Here is a 13,298-nt window from a genome sequence, read left to right as displayed (position 1 = left end):
CCATTTTCCTTTTTCCGGCACATCTACTAGCCATCGGTAATCACTTAAAAAGTGTTTGGGAAAGCTGAAAAAGCACTAGCAAAACCCTATACAAACACCGGTAAAATTCATCTGAAGCACCGTTGCTGGCCACCAGTAATCACTGAAAAAGCGCCTAGGAACATTAAAAACGTCAATAAATGTTTGTCCAAGTGTCGATAAATGCCTTCCAAAGTACAACAAAGGTTTGAGAAGCGCCGGCAAAAGCCGTGCAACCCACGACAAAAGCCGGTAATTTTTTATTTTTTATTTTGGTTGGAACCTGTATTTTTTAATATTTGAAACCTAAAAAATGTTAGGGTACAATTAAAAATGAATATTAAACAAAATTGTATTACGTTACAATAAAATATTTAATATTTACAACAATACGTTGAAAATGGTCTTGAATACATAAAAATAAATAAAAATCCTTCACGCGGTCCACTCCGAGATTGGCCACACTTTCGAATGAAATGGAGAAGACCGAACTGGTAAATCTCTCATCAAGCCACTTCATGCATTAGCTTGTTGAACATGGATGGCACTGTTGGGCTGATCGTCTTCACGGTCCATAGCCCTGCAATCCAATGTGTAATCAAATCACTCGATGTAGGTTCTGACTCTAACAAATACTTTGAGCTAGTTGTGTAATCAAAAGAATCCAACAAGTATCTCTGCTAACAAAAAGAACAAAATAAATAAATAAACATATATTGGAGTAGCAGGAACATTATATCAAAGAAATTGAATGGTCAAGAGAAAAAACAATACAATGATTTGGTACATGAATTCTATTTCCATTGGTTCAGGTGCCTCAGCAACATTTGTAAACCTTGGTCAGAAGAAATTGGTACAGAAAGAGAGAACATATTACAAGAGTAACCATGAAGGGGACCTTTCAATTACAAGCTAGCAGAAACCACACCCTAATCCATAGCCAAGAGGCAGACTGAGTGAAGATACCTCGTTTCAACACTGAGGTCATGGTATCGAATCCCTTGTGGAGGTGGCCAACACTGAAGTGTGAATTGACAGTGGGGGTGTACTAACAAGCTAACTGGAAAAAAAAAAAAAAAAAGCTAGCAAAAACCAATAATACAAGTTGAGGTGTACACGAGACGAGCTTGGCACAACTCAACTCGGCTCGGCCGCTAGCTGACCCCAGCTCGAACTCAGCTTGGCCACTAGCTGACCCCAGCTCGAACTTGGCCCGGCTCGGTTCTCGAGCCTGACTGGCCAGCTCGGCTTAGTTCAGTCAGCAGCTCGGGCCAGTTCGAGCCGAGTTCGCCTGTGTGGCGTTTTCACAAACACATGAACTGCACCTTCAAATTCTGACTGTATGTAAAAGAGCAGCAGCAATTTTACAGGTATTTCATCAAACACCTTGTAGGCAACATTAAAATCAAGAAAAAAAAGGGTATTTGTTTCATATACATACCTTCCTTGCCACCAGCAGACACTTTGTTGAGAGTCATTTCATCAAACACTTGGTGAGGAACATCAATATCAAAGTAACCGAGTCACCGAACTGGTTTGATCCAAGTTCGATTCGAGTTGGGCTTCGATCCAAGTCGAGTCGAGCTCAGGCAAGCTCGAACTCGGTTCGAAATTTTTTCGAGCTAAAAAACTCAGCTTGACTTGGCTCGAACTCAATTTCGAACCGAGTCGAGTGAGCTAACCGAGCTAATTCGGTTCATGTACAGTCCTAAATACAAGCCAAAAGTTCACCAATTTCAATTGGGTTTTCCTTGTGTTGGAAGCAGTAAAGGAGTCAACGCAATCATCAAAAAGATGATACCAAACAAAATGCTAGCAATTCCCAGAAGAAATTGAAAGTTTCACTTCGTTTTCAACAAGCCAGAAAATTGCTGGGTTGAAACTACTAATACTCCAAGTAAATCATCAACTTCGAATGTTTTGCCACCTTTTTGAACAGGTCAACTCAACCAGCCTTTCGGTCAGGCCACAATTTTTGAACAATGTGCAAAAGAAAATCTACACAACAATATGCCAGGACTACAACACTTCTTGTTTGCATATCATAACCTTTCAAATTTTCTGTTGAACAGCTTGTCAGTAGTGTGGCAAAGCTAGGAGGTAATGATGAGTGAACAGAATCAAAGCTGTTGGTGAGTAATGGTTGCTGCAAACACACATGTTGCTCGCCTGTACTGGGGGAGGTCAATATACTCTGATTGAGGTGAATTTTCGTATCAAGTGTCATCTCTTGGATATCCAATTTCCAATATGTTCTTCAAAGTTTCCTAGAATGGAAAAGCATTAAAAAGACAAATACAAGGTAGGAAAAAATAGATATTTTACCACTACAGTTTGGTTGATGGATCGGTTTTGTTTCGTGGCATATCATCAAAAGAATTTGCCATGTTGGTCCAAATACAAATATAGAACATAAATATCGGCTTATTCAAAATTTTAGTTGACAGAACATACTTTTACTCCTGTCATATGCTTACAAGGTCTTACAGGGTACCTTTTCCTGGATTTACAGATTGTTCTTTTCCGGTTAGGCCATAAGGATCAAACACCCATATTCTAGGACATTTGTAAGCATGGTTGGTTTTGTATTTCCTGAAACTGTGTTTGGAAATGATATTTAAACTGATTTTAGAAAAATACAAATATGGTAAATGTTTGGCGTAGATACCCTTATGTAGGAATGTGGGAGTTTTATTCTAATCAGGTGAATATAAACTTTGGGAGAGTTTAAAGGAGATTTGTTGTTTTTCAGTCTTTCTAGAAATGTTCCAGGTTACTTTATGTGAGAAAGTAGTATTTCAACTTTAGTGGAAAGCTTAATCTTATAACAATGCGTGATGCGTGGGGTGTAGTAACCATGCAATGGCAGGCGAATCAGTTAAGAATTACTCAAAAGGGTGTTTTCTTCTCCCAAAATCAAATTAATTGTTGATTGTGAACACTTTTCTCAAACTAACCTACGAAACCAAAATATAACACCACATTTTAAATGAGCAAACCAAAGGCTATGCAGAACAGGGAACAGGTAAAATCTTCAGAGCTGACAACACACCTACTGTTGTGCAGCTTCATCATCAATTGTTACAAAACAAAGGAAGTTTTTATTACAAACTTAGCAATAACAATGATGGATAAGATACTTCTTCTCGATCATCAACCAAATCCTAGAAACACCAATTGCACCTTTGGTAACTCTTTCGTAAAAAAGAATACGAAGGCGATGCACAACAAGCGTTACGGTGACATGCAAGTCCTGTGCTCATCAGCACATCTGGATCCCCATGGACTACTTTTAAGTTGCAACAAACAGAGGATTTAGCACTACAGACTGCTAGCACACTGTCACAAGAGTTGCACCAATACTCATTGCCAGTTGCTGCTAAATACTTACAAATATAATGTTAATAAGGCATTCATATTCATTTTTTTTTTTGTTTCTGATGCTCAAGTTAATAAGTAATGTTAGTAATGCTTTAAGTACATGAAACAAGAATCTAATTGGATTTTTTGGGAAAAAAGATAAAAAGAAAATTAAAGTTTACGATTGTTTATCACCACCGGAGGCTGGATCGTTATTGATGGCGGAAATCCAACTTAACCATAATGTTATAAGTTCCTTGCTTTTTTTGTAGGGTGAATTTTTAACATTCTCTATCCTAATATGTTTGCGAACGGACTTGTTTGTAAATATGCAAAATGCATTGTAAGTTATTGCCTCAATTGTTTTTTGTTAGAAATATCACATTCTATACATTGAATAAGAATAATTTTACTGAAAACTTTTAGTAGATAACAAAGATAGCTACAACTTACAGTTAATATATTGGAAATGCACATCCTACAATCACATCCCATAATTTTTTATTTTTTATTTTTTAAAAAAAAGAATATACTTTTTTATATCATCAATGCATCAAAAGCTAGAAATAATAGCTAATTTCTACTTTCCAGAGAAGTTTGCGACAAAAGATCCCAGAATGAGGGACAGACTCATGTACAAAGTTAACCCAATTTGCGCTTGCGAACAGATCCAAGTTGAATACCTTCAAGTGAAAATGATTTTTTGAGGAATTCTAATTTTCTTGATTATCGAGAAAAAAGGGGCGGAATTCATCATATATATAAATAAATAAATCCTTCATCAACCACTGTATTGAATTTCACAAAAAACTAAAAAAAAATAAAAACAAAAACAAATTCATGGACTAGAAAGTAGAGCAGAGTAACTGATGAAATCTGTAGTTTTCCATTCCCTCATGATTCAATGTTAGTTTTTCATATCCATGTATTCATTTAATAATCTAATCAACCTACATATTAAATAATTATTAAAAAAAGAGCTTGGTGGAAATACATTATTTCATTAAAAAAACATTTCGGATCAATGGTAGTAGAGAGTAATTACTTTTCCCTTGCAGTTCCTCTGCCTACTTGAAGATGTTTGTTGCTGTATGTGTGTACTCGTCGAGTTACAATTGAGAGAATTCAAGATGAAAATAAAATCAAGAAGCAGTGACAATGTAGGGGAGATTTCGGTGCAAAAAAGACCCATAAATCAAACATCGAATCTACGAAGCAATAGAAAAACAAGATTTACCTAAACCTGAAAATCTCCTCTTTAGCGAGTGAAGAAACTCAACATACTCCATCTGTCCTTTGTCTGTCTTGTGCAGCTGCAGAACCAATGGCTGACATGTGACAATCCCTTCAAGAATACCACAAGATCCACCATAGAAAAAACTCAAAAAAATAAATAATATAAAAGTAAAGGGATAAAAAATTCAGAACTTCAACCAAATCCCCTAAGAAGAAAATCCTGCCTGACGATGCTCTCCAAAATCGATGATTTTGCAGAATTTTGCAATCAAATGAAATAAAATCAAAGTGTAAACCACATAACAAAAATGAAGAAGCTAAAGTATATGAAAACAGATTGAGAGACAAACCTGTCCACTGATGACAGCGACGAACGGAAGGGCTTCCCAAAGAGTTAGCAAGGAGTTGTCGCCACCGTAGTCGCCGAGGACCATATAGGCCCTCTCAATCCTATTCACGAGGCTGATCAAGCTCTCCACGAGAAGCAGGGAAAGCGATGATGAGAGACTCCGCGAGGCCCAAGGAATTGCAGCTGATGGCAATCACAGTGGTAGCTGCAGCAGTAAAACCAAAAATGCTTCTCCCAACCAACTTGATCTAACTTCTATCCCATCCATCCATCTTAAATCCAACTGTTCTGAAGTTGCTATCATCGGATCGGTTCTGTGAATGAACGACAAATCTGCATAACCTAGAAGAAGCAGGAGAGATCAATTTTCTCCATTTTACATTGATCCGATTATTTGGACAAAGAGATCGACGGGAATCAGAAGCTCCCTGTGAGGGTTTCAGAGATGAAGGGAAATGATTGGGGGGGATACCTTTTTTTAGGCAATAAATCAATAAACAGAACTTATGAAAGAATTAAATACATTAGCAACAACTCATAGTGCCCATCTTCAAATATCAAAATTAGGGAAATCAACATGTACCTTCCCATCATCAAAGTGATACAGTTCAGCAGCTGCAAAAAGCCAGGAAAGGAAATATCATGACATTGAAGGTATGCTTCATTCATAGAAAAACCAAAGAAAAAACAGTAAACTTCAAACTTTATGCTCATTTCAATTAAAACATAAATGCAAAGGATGGTGTGAAAATTATGAATCCACATACTGTCATCTATTTTGAATTTGATAGCATCTACTGTAAATTTCTTCATCTTTGCATCGGGCAATTGTGAAGTGTTGTTCTTTGCGAATCGTCCACAACAATACAAGGCAAGATCTTATCATGTGAGCCCAATCAAATTCAAAAAGTTGTTTCCCTTCGTAGCACTGTGATCAGTAGGCCAGAGAAATGAAGTTCATCTTTTAAGCACAATCAATAACAAATTGCAAACTGCAATAGCTTACATCCAAATACACTGGTCTAGATAGAGGACTGGTGCAACTTTTCCAAATACACTGGTCTACATTAAACTGCAATAATAGATTATGTTCCAACATCCCAGCTAGTTAGATGATCCAACAAGTCCCCCGTAACCTGCACAAAAAAAAAAAAAAGAAAGAAAGAAAGAAAAAGAAAGAAAAAAAAAGAAGAAAAAGACATGAATAATTTTCTACTAGGTTTTGAGCCAATAGCTACCAAACAGTACACATCCAGTGTCAAAAGCTTCAATGACATATAATAAGGTATTTGAATTGGAGCTTGTTTGCTCACTCAAGGTTCTTTGTCATGATAAAAGCTATGGGAATGCAACTTTCCAGAATCATAAAGAAGATGTAATCTAAAATAACAGGATTGGAGCCCTGTGGATGGAGGATGCCCTACAAATCTCCATCAGATTGGAAGATCCAAACCCCCTTTATTTTGGTAGAGGTCAGCAGATTATTGACAAATTCATATCATATTAGCTAATATGTATCAAGAATTTCAAGTGGCTAGTACAAAACGTAGAAGTAATATGTAAGACTTTGGAACTTTGTCAAAGTTCTATTTTCCATCCATTTATGACTGAACGCAAAAGACCTCACAGTCGAGCTAATGTGCATCACATAGGAGTATCGTTCGACATTCATAAGCTTCTCCACTTTTACAGAACCGGACTTTGAGACCTGTATCAATAGCCTGTTTGAATACAACCTTGTGTAGATCTAATCCATGATTCTTTGCGAAATGATTCCCAACTAAATAAAACATTCAATGAGAAACCAAGATAAGAACTGCAATTATCTATCATAGGCAAAGTCATACACAAGATGTATATAGGCTGAGAAAAATTTAAAAAAAAAGGTAATATTTGCAATAAAATGTACCATCTGAACACATAAAACACTCAGTAGGTGACCCTAGATCAAGGTATTCTGTATTGGCAACGGTGGCTGTAACAGTCACCACCATTACCGATACGGGTATCGGCCGTTAATCGGCCCTAACGGCCGATACAAGGGCATAACGACCGTTACGACTCCTGTAATGGTTGAAAATGTTCTTTTGATCAAAAAATTATGAAAAAAATATGTAGAAAATCTAGAACAATGTAAATATTCTATATATGTATTCATTTTTTGTTTTGAACATGTCTATTGTAGTGTAACAGTCCACTCTTTGGTAAGAATGTTGTATCGGGCCGTCTAGTGAATTTGTGAACATGATTATATATATCTAATGTTTACACATTACAATCAAGCGTTACAACTAGAAAAAATAAAGGCATAAATACTACTTGTTCATTTTTTTTCAAGATCTATTCAATCAAATCACTTAAATTTATAGTTTTAATCTTAAAAACTTTAGTACGAGTGGTCAAAATATGTTGTAAAATGATCTACGAGACTTTTTGGAACGAGAAAAGTGAAAAAGCTGAGGAGAGAAATAGATCTAAATATAAAAAAGTGGTTGTTTTTCAACCGTTATGGGGGTAACGATCATTATGCCCCGTAATGGCCTTTACGACCACCATAACGACTGATACGGTCCCAAAAAACTAACCACCCCATTTTACTCCTGTATCGCATAACGGTCATGGCCGTTACCTATACACATCGGCATTTATAGGCGTATCGTAACGGATACGGAACACCTTGCCCTATCATTCATGGGTGCACCAAAATTTTAGAGGAGACGGCAACTGTAGGTTCATGCAATTTTTTCAAGAGTTCATGCTTAAAATTCAAAAAAGGATAATTCAAAGAGGATAAAACCAACAGCTCCCTTAATCCATTACATAAAGTGAGGAGATGATAAACAAAACAAAACAATCCATAGAAAATAGCAACTAGTACACAAGTTTGACTTTTTCCTTCAAATGTGATAACTTAAAACAACCACTTACACATTTTAATCTTAAAACAAACTATGCATCATCTAAGTACATTAAAAAATCGTATAAGGTGCCTCATTAACAGACACAGTTTCTGAATGGAGTGAGCAATCTTGTCAAAAAGAAGAAGAAGAAGAAGAAGAAAAGAAAAGGAAAGAAAAGAAAAGAAAAAAGAAACAAGAGTTCAACAAATCTATGTCAAGAGTTCAAAGTCCCATTTGAATTAGAATTCCAAGTCTCTGTGTAGCAGATACCTTATGCAAATATCCAAGCATCTGAGTTGGGTACTCCTGTTTTTCCGAATGATCCAATTATTGTAGGTTGTCTATATCTACATCTATCTGTGTTCTGTAGTTTAAATAGCAAGATCATGAGACTCGTGAAAAAGGTTTTGATGCGAGATTTCTTGGTTTAGCCATAAATAACAAATTGATGTCACGTTTCCTAGAATATTGTAAACTAACCATAAGGTATCCACAACTCAAGGAGGTTTAGTATGACTCTATAATTTTGAGTTGAATAAGTTTTGTGCAAATGATTGACTCTCTTCCACCTTCCCCGTAGTACATCAAAGGAAACAATGGGAAATGGGATGCAAACCATTTGGTTTGTGTGTAGGAACACTATGATGTGTATCTTTCAAAACTGTCAGTTAACTGTAAATCATCCGGATTAATTTCCCACCCATCTTATAATTCATTGCCACACCAGATCAGGTAATCGTGTGACACTTTGTCATCCTATTTTGTAGCTTGTACTGTTTGCTAACTATAATTTATAAACTCAGTAAGAAATGGAGAAATGAGGGCAGTCAATAGTTAAAAATAAAAAAATAGTGCACGGATTCTTTCGCATAAATAAATGGTGCCACGATGCTTGACCCGCTGATGGTCATGGCTGGCTTGACCCGGTGAGATTCTTGTGTTAGGAATTCCAAGAGCAGTTGGAAATTAAAGCATGTTGGCCCTGACATCTAATGGCGACTGTCAAAGTCATGCATGTATACGTGCCGTGTTGCATGTGGAAGTGTTCCATTTCAAGAAAAATGGACTAGAGATGGAAAGTGGGACACTTGATGCCACCTCCTTTGAATGATCACGGCCAATGATGCCCGTTCATGTAGTCAGTTGATTATCAGTGTTTGGAAATAGGGCAAATTTCATCCCATCCATCTAAAAGGTCTAAGCCCAACTTCCACATTATATCATGTATACAAGGTGAAGTGGGCCTCACTCTATTGTGCACGGTACATGCCTCCACGTGATCATAACATGGAATTTACTCACTGTAGCCTCACTGCATAGATGCCTTGGCTGGAAAAAAAAAAAAAAAAAGAAAAGAAAAAAAGATCCGGTCAGTCAACTTATGAGGTGGGACACGGTGCATGAATCAGATGTATGACAAAAGATCATATTTGTGCTCCACACAAACACTAGCCTATGGTTGGGGTCCCATTTTCATTGTTCCCTGTGGTGTGGGACATCTGAGTTGTGGGTTTAAATGATTTTTGGGAGCAGCGCAAAGAAAGGAGGAATACAACTGATGGACAGATTTGATCTTACATATACAACATGGTGGTATATGAAGGATGATGTGAGTAAGACACCATCCCATGGTAGAATCCTCATTTATAGCAATTAAAAGACCAGTAATTTGTACAGAGAAACGAATAAAACAGAGAAGAGAAAGGATACAAGTAAATTGATCATTCAAATGCTTGAACTTCTTTGCATTCATCAACATTAGGTTATGAAGGATGATGTGCAAGTGTATGGACCAAATATGTGAGAATACTTTCACATCATGTTGCATAGAAAGTTGGCGTGCCTTCAGTTGGTAATGCATTTGACTAACTTCCATTAAGTTATCTTTGTCCAATGGAATCAATATGACAAAGATACAACAAAGACATTATCTAGTATAAGAAACTTCAACCCCATTCATATAGGCATGAAAAGTTACAACATTCAGTGAAATGAAGAATAGAGAAACTTTTCCAAGTGATTGGTCTATAGAATAAATTATAACAAATACTTACCTCTTTAAACTTGAGTGGATGGGATCCAGTTATGCTGAATAAGAAGCCACAAGCATACTTCGCATCCAGAAGCCTTTCCTATATATATTGGTGTACTTTGCTAAGGAATAGCTTTCTAGCTTGTGGGTTGACACCCTAGCTATGTGCCAAGACGAAGTCAGCTGCCACTAGTGGGAAAGATATCACAATCTCTGGATAAGCAAACATCATCTGCTTTTAGACAGCAAAAGGCAATGGAACAATACACACATTTTATCTTCATACTAAGAACAGGAATACAATGCCAAGTAAACAAACATTTCTAACAAACTTTTGCATGAAAGAAAAGCTCTAGAATGTGATATCTTAAAGTCAAATAAAAGACGTCAATTGGTATTTTTTTATCCCAGTACTTTTGACCAGCACTGGACAGCTTTTGCTGAAGCAAGCCTTAGACGGGCCTTGTCCATAGTACAGTAAGATTAGAAAGTCCTCAGGTGTAATGCTACCGTCAGCTAATTAAAACAAGAGATTTAATACATATGAAGCCAAGGATGCCCATCGCCAAGAGATGAAAAACTTCATCATGTTAGTAGGCCTACAATACCTTGATTTTATATTCTTTCAAAAATCTCCAAAAGAAAGTATTTTTTATTTTTATAAAGGATTTCCTAAAGGTTTTCTATCCCTGGTTGCAAATGAGCATGTTAAGAGATAAAAAGCTTTTCACCAAGGTTTTATGCCAAATATCTGCTATGCAAAACCAAAGAGAAAAACAATGAAGAGTAACAAAGTGGGGATATTAGCAGTGAAAGCAAACTTTATGTGGTAACTGAATTGCAGTTATTAAAAAAATTAGGGAATTAGTTTTTACATGTATTAATATTCCATAACATGAAATAACTAGAGCATAATAAACTAGTACCCTGATTAACCTTCAATAAACAAAGTTCATTTTGTTTTTCCCAAAAGGTTTTAGTGTTGTCTTCTATTTCTTGGAATAGAGATAATTATATCCAATGGAGAAGATCTTATCAAAATGGGAGAAATATATAATGGCATGCATAAGATGCCTCAATTTTATAAAGACTAAAAAAGGTATACACTGCCGCACTCTAATATTTTTCTCGTTACAATAACCACAATTTGCCCTCTCTGGTTTCCAAAAACAGGCAGTACAGTTTGCTTTATGCATCCCAGAGATTGCAGTACAGAAGGCAGATTCGCTTTTGTCTTTGGTATACCCACAAGCTTCTGTAATTAGTAGGAAACTACATTGTTATTAGAAGTAGGTCAATCACCATAGTGTGCTGTCCAGGTGTCTGACACTCACTACAAGAAAAAGACCCATAGGTGTCGGTTGGGGTTACCCTTCACCGGCGGCCAGTTTTACCGGCCGCAGGTAACTGGGCCCAATAAAAAGAAAAAAAAGGGATGCCCTAAATCATTTGCGCTCACCCGGCCGACTCTCTCTTTCTCTCTCCCTGCCTCTCCTTCTCCCTCCCTGCCTCTCTGCCTCTCTCTCTCTCTCTCTCTCTCTCTCTCTCTCTCTCTCTCTCTCTCTTTGTCAAAACCCTAGTCCTCTATATCTCTATCTCCTCGGCCCTCTGCTGCAGTTCGACCTTCTGCTGGTCGTAAATCTCGGGTTCTCAGGTATGATTTAAGGTTTTTTTCCTTCTCGTTGTTGCTTTCTGCAATTTAGAATACTTGATTAGGGATATGCATTGTCGAATCCCTTCTTAGGGATTTGTATAACAAATTCCTAATTAGGGATGTGTATTGTCAAATCCCTAGTTCGGGATTTGCATTGTCGAATCTCTTTTTAGGGATTTGTATTGTCTAATCCCTAACAAATTTACTGTTATTTAAATTTTCACAATCTAAATAGAATCGGCTAAAGCTTTTATGATAACATGAACCATGCATCATGGTGTGGGCCCCATGTGTTGATTGGCCAAAACAGGGGAGCACCGTTGATTGGGGGGCTTCGCAGGTATTTGTTCTCACTGAATTCGAACTTGTGGGCCTGAGCATGTGCATGCTAACAATCTCATTTGTGTTATGCCCCATGCAACCGTTTGTAGGAGATCTTTTCCGGTATGATACAGAGAGCTATTGGCAAGGGAAAATTGGGGTGATTGAACACCCAGCGTTAAAATTTTCTTAGGGCCCATGTAATATTTATCTGCCATCTAACTTGTTGTTTAGGTCAAACAGACATGGATGCAGGGAAAACACAAGAATCAGCTTGATCCAAAACATTTGTGGCCCCTAAGAAATTTTTAATGGTGGGAGTTCAATCACCATTGTTTCCTGTGGTGTGGTCTGCTTGAGATTTTATCCAACTCATTTTAGGCTCATGACCTGGGATATGAAAAAATAGATGGACGGCGTGGATAAAACGCATACATCATGATGGGGCCCACAACATTGTCATTGCTTTTAACCCGGTGTGTAATGTATAATGGCACATGATATTAAAAGATGTATGGTGGCTCGTGGGTATGGGTATGATAAAGCTTAATGCAAAATTTCAAGATATTCCTTGAAACCTGATTATTTTTTCACAATCTAAACAGAATGGAGATTTTCATCACTGCTCCTATGGATTTTGTTTGAATATTTGCCTAGAGTAGCATATAGCTAGGTACCTATCAAGTACTGCTATGGATAGGCACTCTAGCATTCTGATTAATTTACTTATTCCTTATGGTGGTTTGGATACCATCAGATTCAATTTTTTTTATTTTCTATACTTTACATTTGCAAGTTTTATTTCTTAGTAAGCAATAAAGAAGGAAAGTTTTTTTTTTTTTTCCTAAAAGTGCATTTGGAAGTGACTGCAAGAGTTCAGAGCTACTAATTCACTCACCGTATCGAGAATAAATTCTATTCAACAAGAAATGCAAGTCCAAGAACGAGCTAGTGTGTTTCTAATTGATGCACATATGTCTGCAATACAACAAACTATTTTGGGTGCTTTGCTATGCCCACACACAGCTGTGTAGACATATGCACAACCTGGGCATTAGGTGGACCTCACTAAATAGATGACTTACTCCAAAAGTTGGGCCAATCGACTCATCAGGTGGCGCACACAGATATGTTTCACATTCATACTTGTGAGGCCTGATGAGTGGACTGGCCTGATATTAGGGCCAGCCATCTGCATGGTAGAGTCCACCAGATGTGCAGCTCAAATATCCCACACATGTGCTCGATGGCCCACATGTTTTCTTGTGAACTAAGAAAAAGTCTTAAAAGGACACAAGATCATCAATTCATTGAATAAGATCATCAAATTGGCTTCCAGGGCACACACCCGTAATACTACATTGTTTAGGTCTTGTGGCCTAAAAATCAGGTAATCTCAGATAGGTACTGTATGAGAAGTATCTGTGC

General features: G+C 37.1%; 2 long non-coding RNA genes across 6 annotated transcripts; both read right to left on the bottom strand.

Annotated features, from left to right (window-relative positions):
• Positions 1-345: 345 nt before the first annotated feature.
• Positions 346-4,777, bottom strand: LOC131255807 (uncharacterized). 4 transcript variants are annotated; one of them, XR_009176465.1, is made up of 4 exons: positions 4,616-4,777; positions 4,373-4,465; positions 2,068-2,285; positions 346-695 (listed from the first exon to the last, which is right to left on the bottom strand). It is a non-coding gene; the product is annotated as an uncharacterized LOC131255807 (long non-coding RNA). The 4 variants fall into 4 exon arrangements; XR_009176466.1 differs by lacking the exon at positions 4,373-4,465; XR_009176467.1 differs by lacking the exons at positions 2,068-2,285; positions 4,373-4,465.
• Positions 4,778-5,826: 1,049 nt separating this feature from the next.
• LOC131255806 (uncharacterized) lies at positions 5,827-8,440 on the bottom strand. 2 transcript variants are annotated; one of them, XR_009176462.1, is made up of 2 exons: positions 6,586-8,440; positions 5,827-6,099 (listed from the first exon to the last, which is right to left on the bottom strand). It is a non-coding gene; the product is annotated as an uncharacterized LOC131255806 (long non-coding RNA). The 2 variants fall into 2 exon arrangements; XR_009176463.1 differs by having other exon boundaries at positions 6,591-8,440.
• Positions 8,441-13,298: the final 4,858 nt, after the last annotated feature.

The sequence above is a fragment of the Magnolia sinica genome, chromosome 9, assembly GCF_029962835.1.
Source record: "Magnolia sinica isolate HGM2019 chromosome 9, MsV1, whole genome shotgun sequence".
Classification (NCBI taxonomy): domain Eukaryota; kingdom Viridiplantae; phylum Streptophyta; class Magnoliopsida; order Magnoliales; family Magnoliaceae; genus Magnolia; species Magnolia sinica.
The sequence above is the reverse complement of the archived record's forward strand: the minus strand, read 5'-3'. Positions and strand labels throughout refer to the sequence as shown.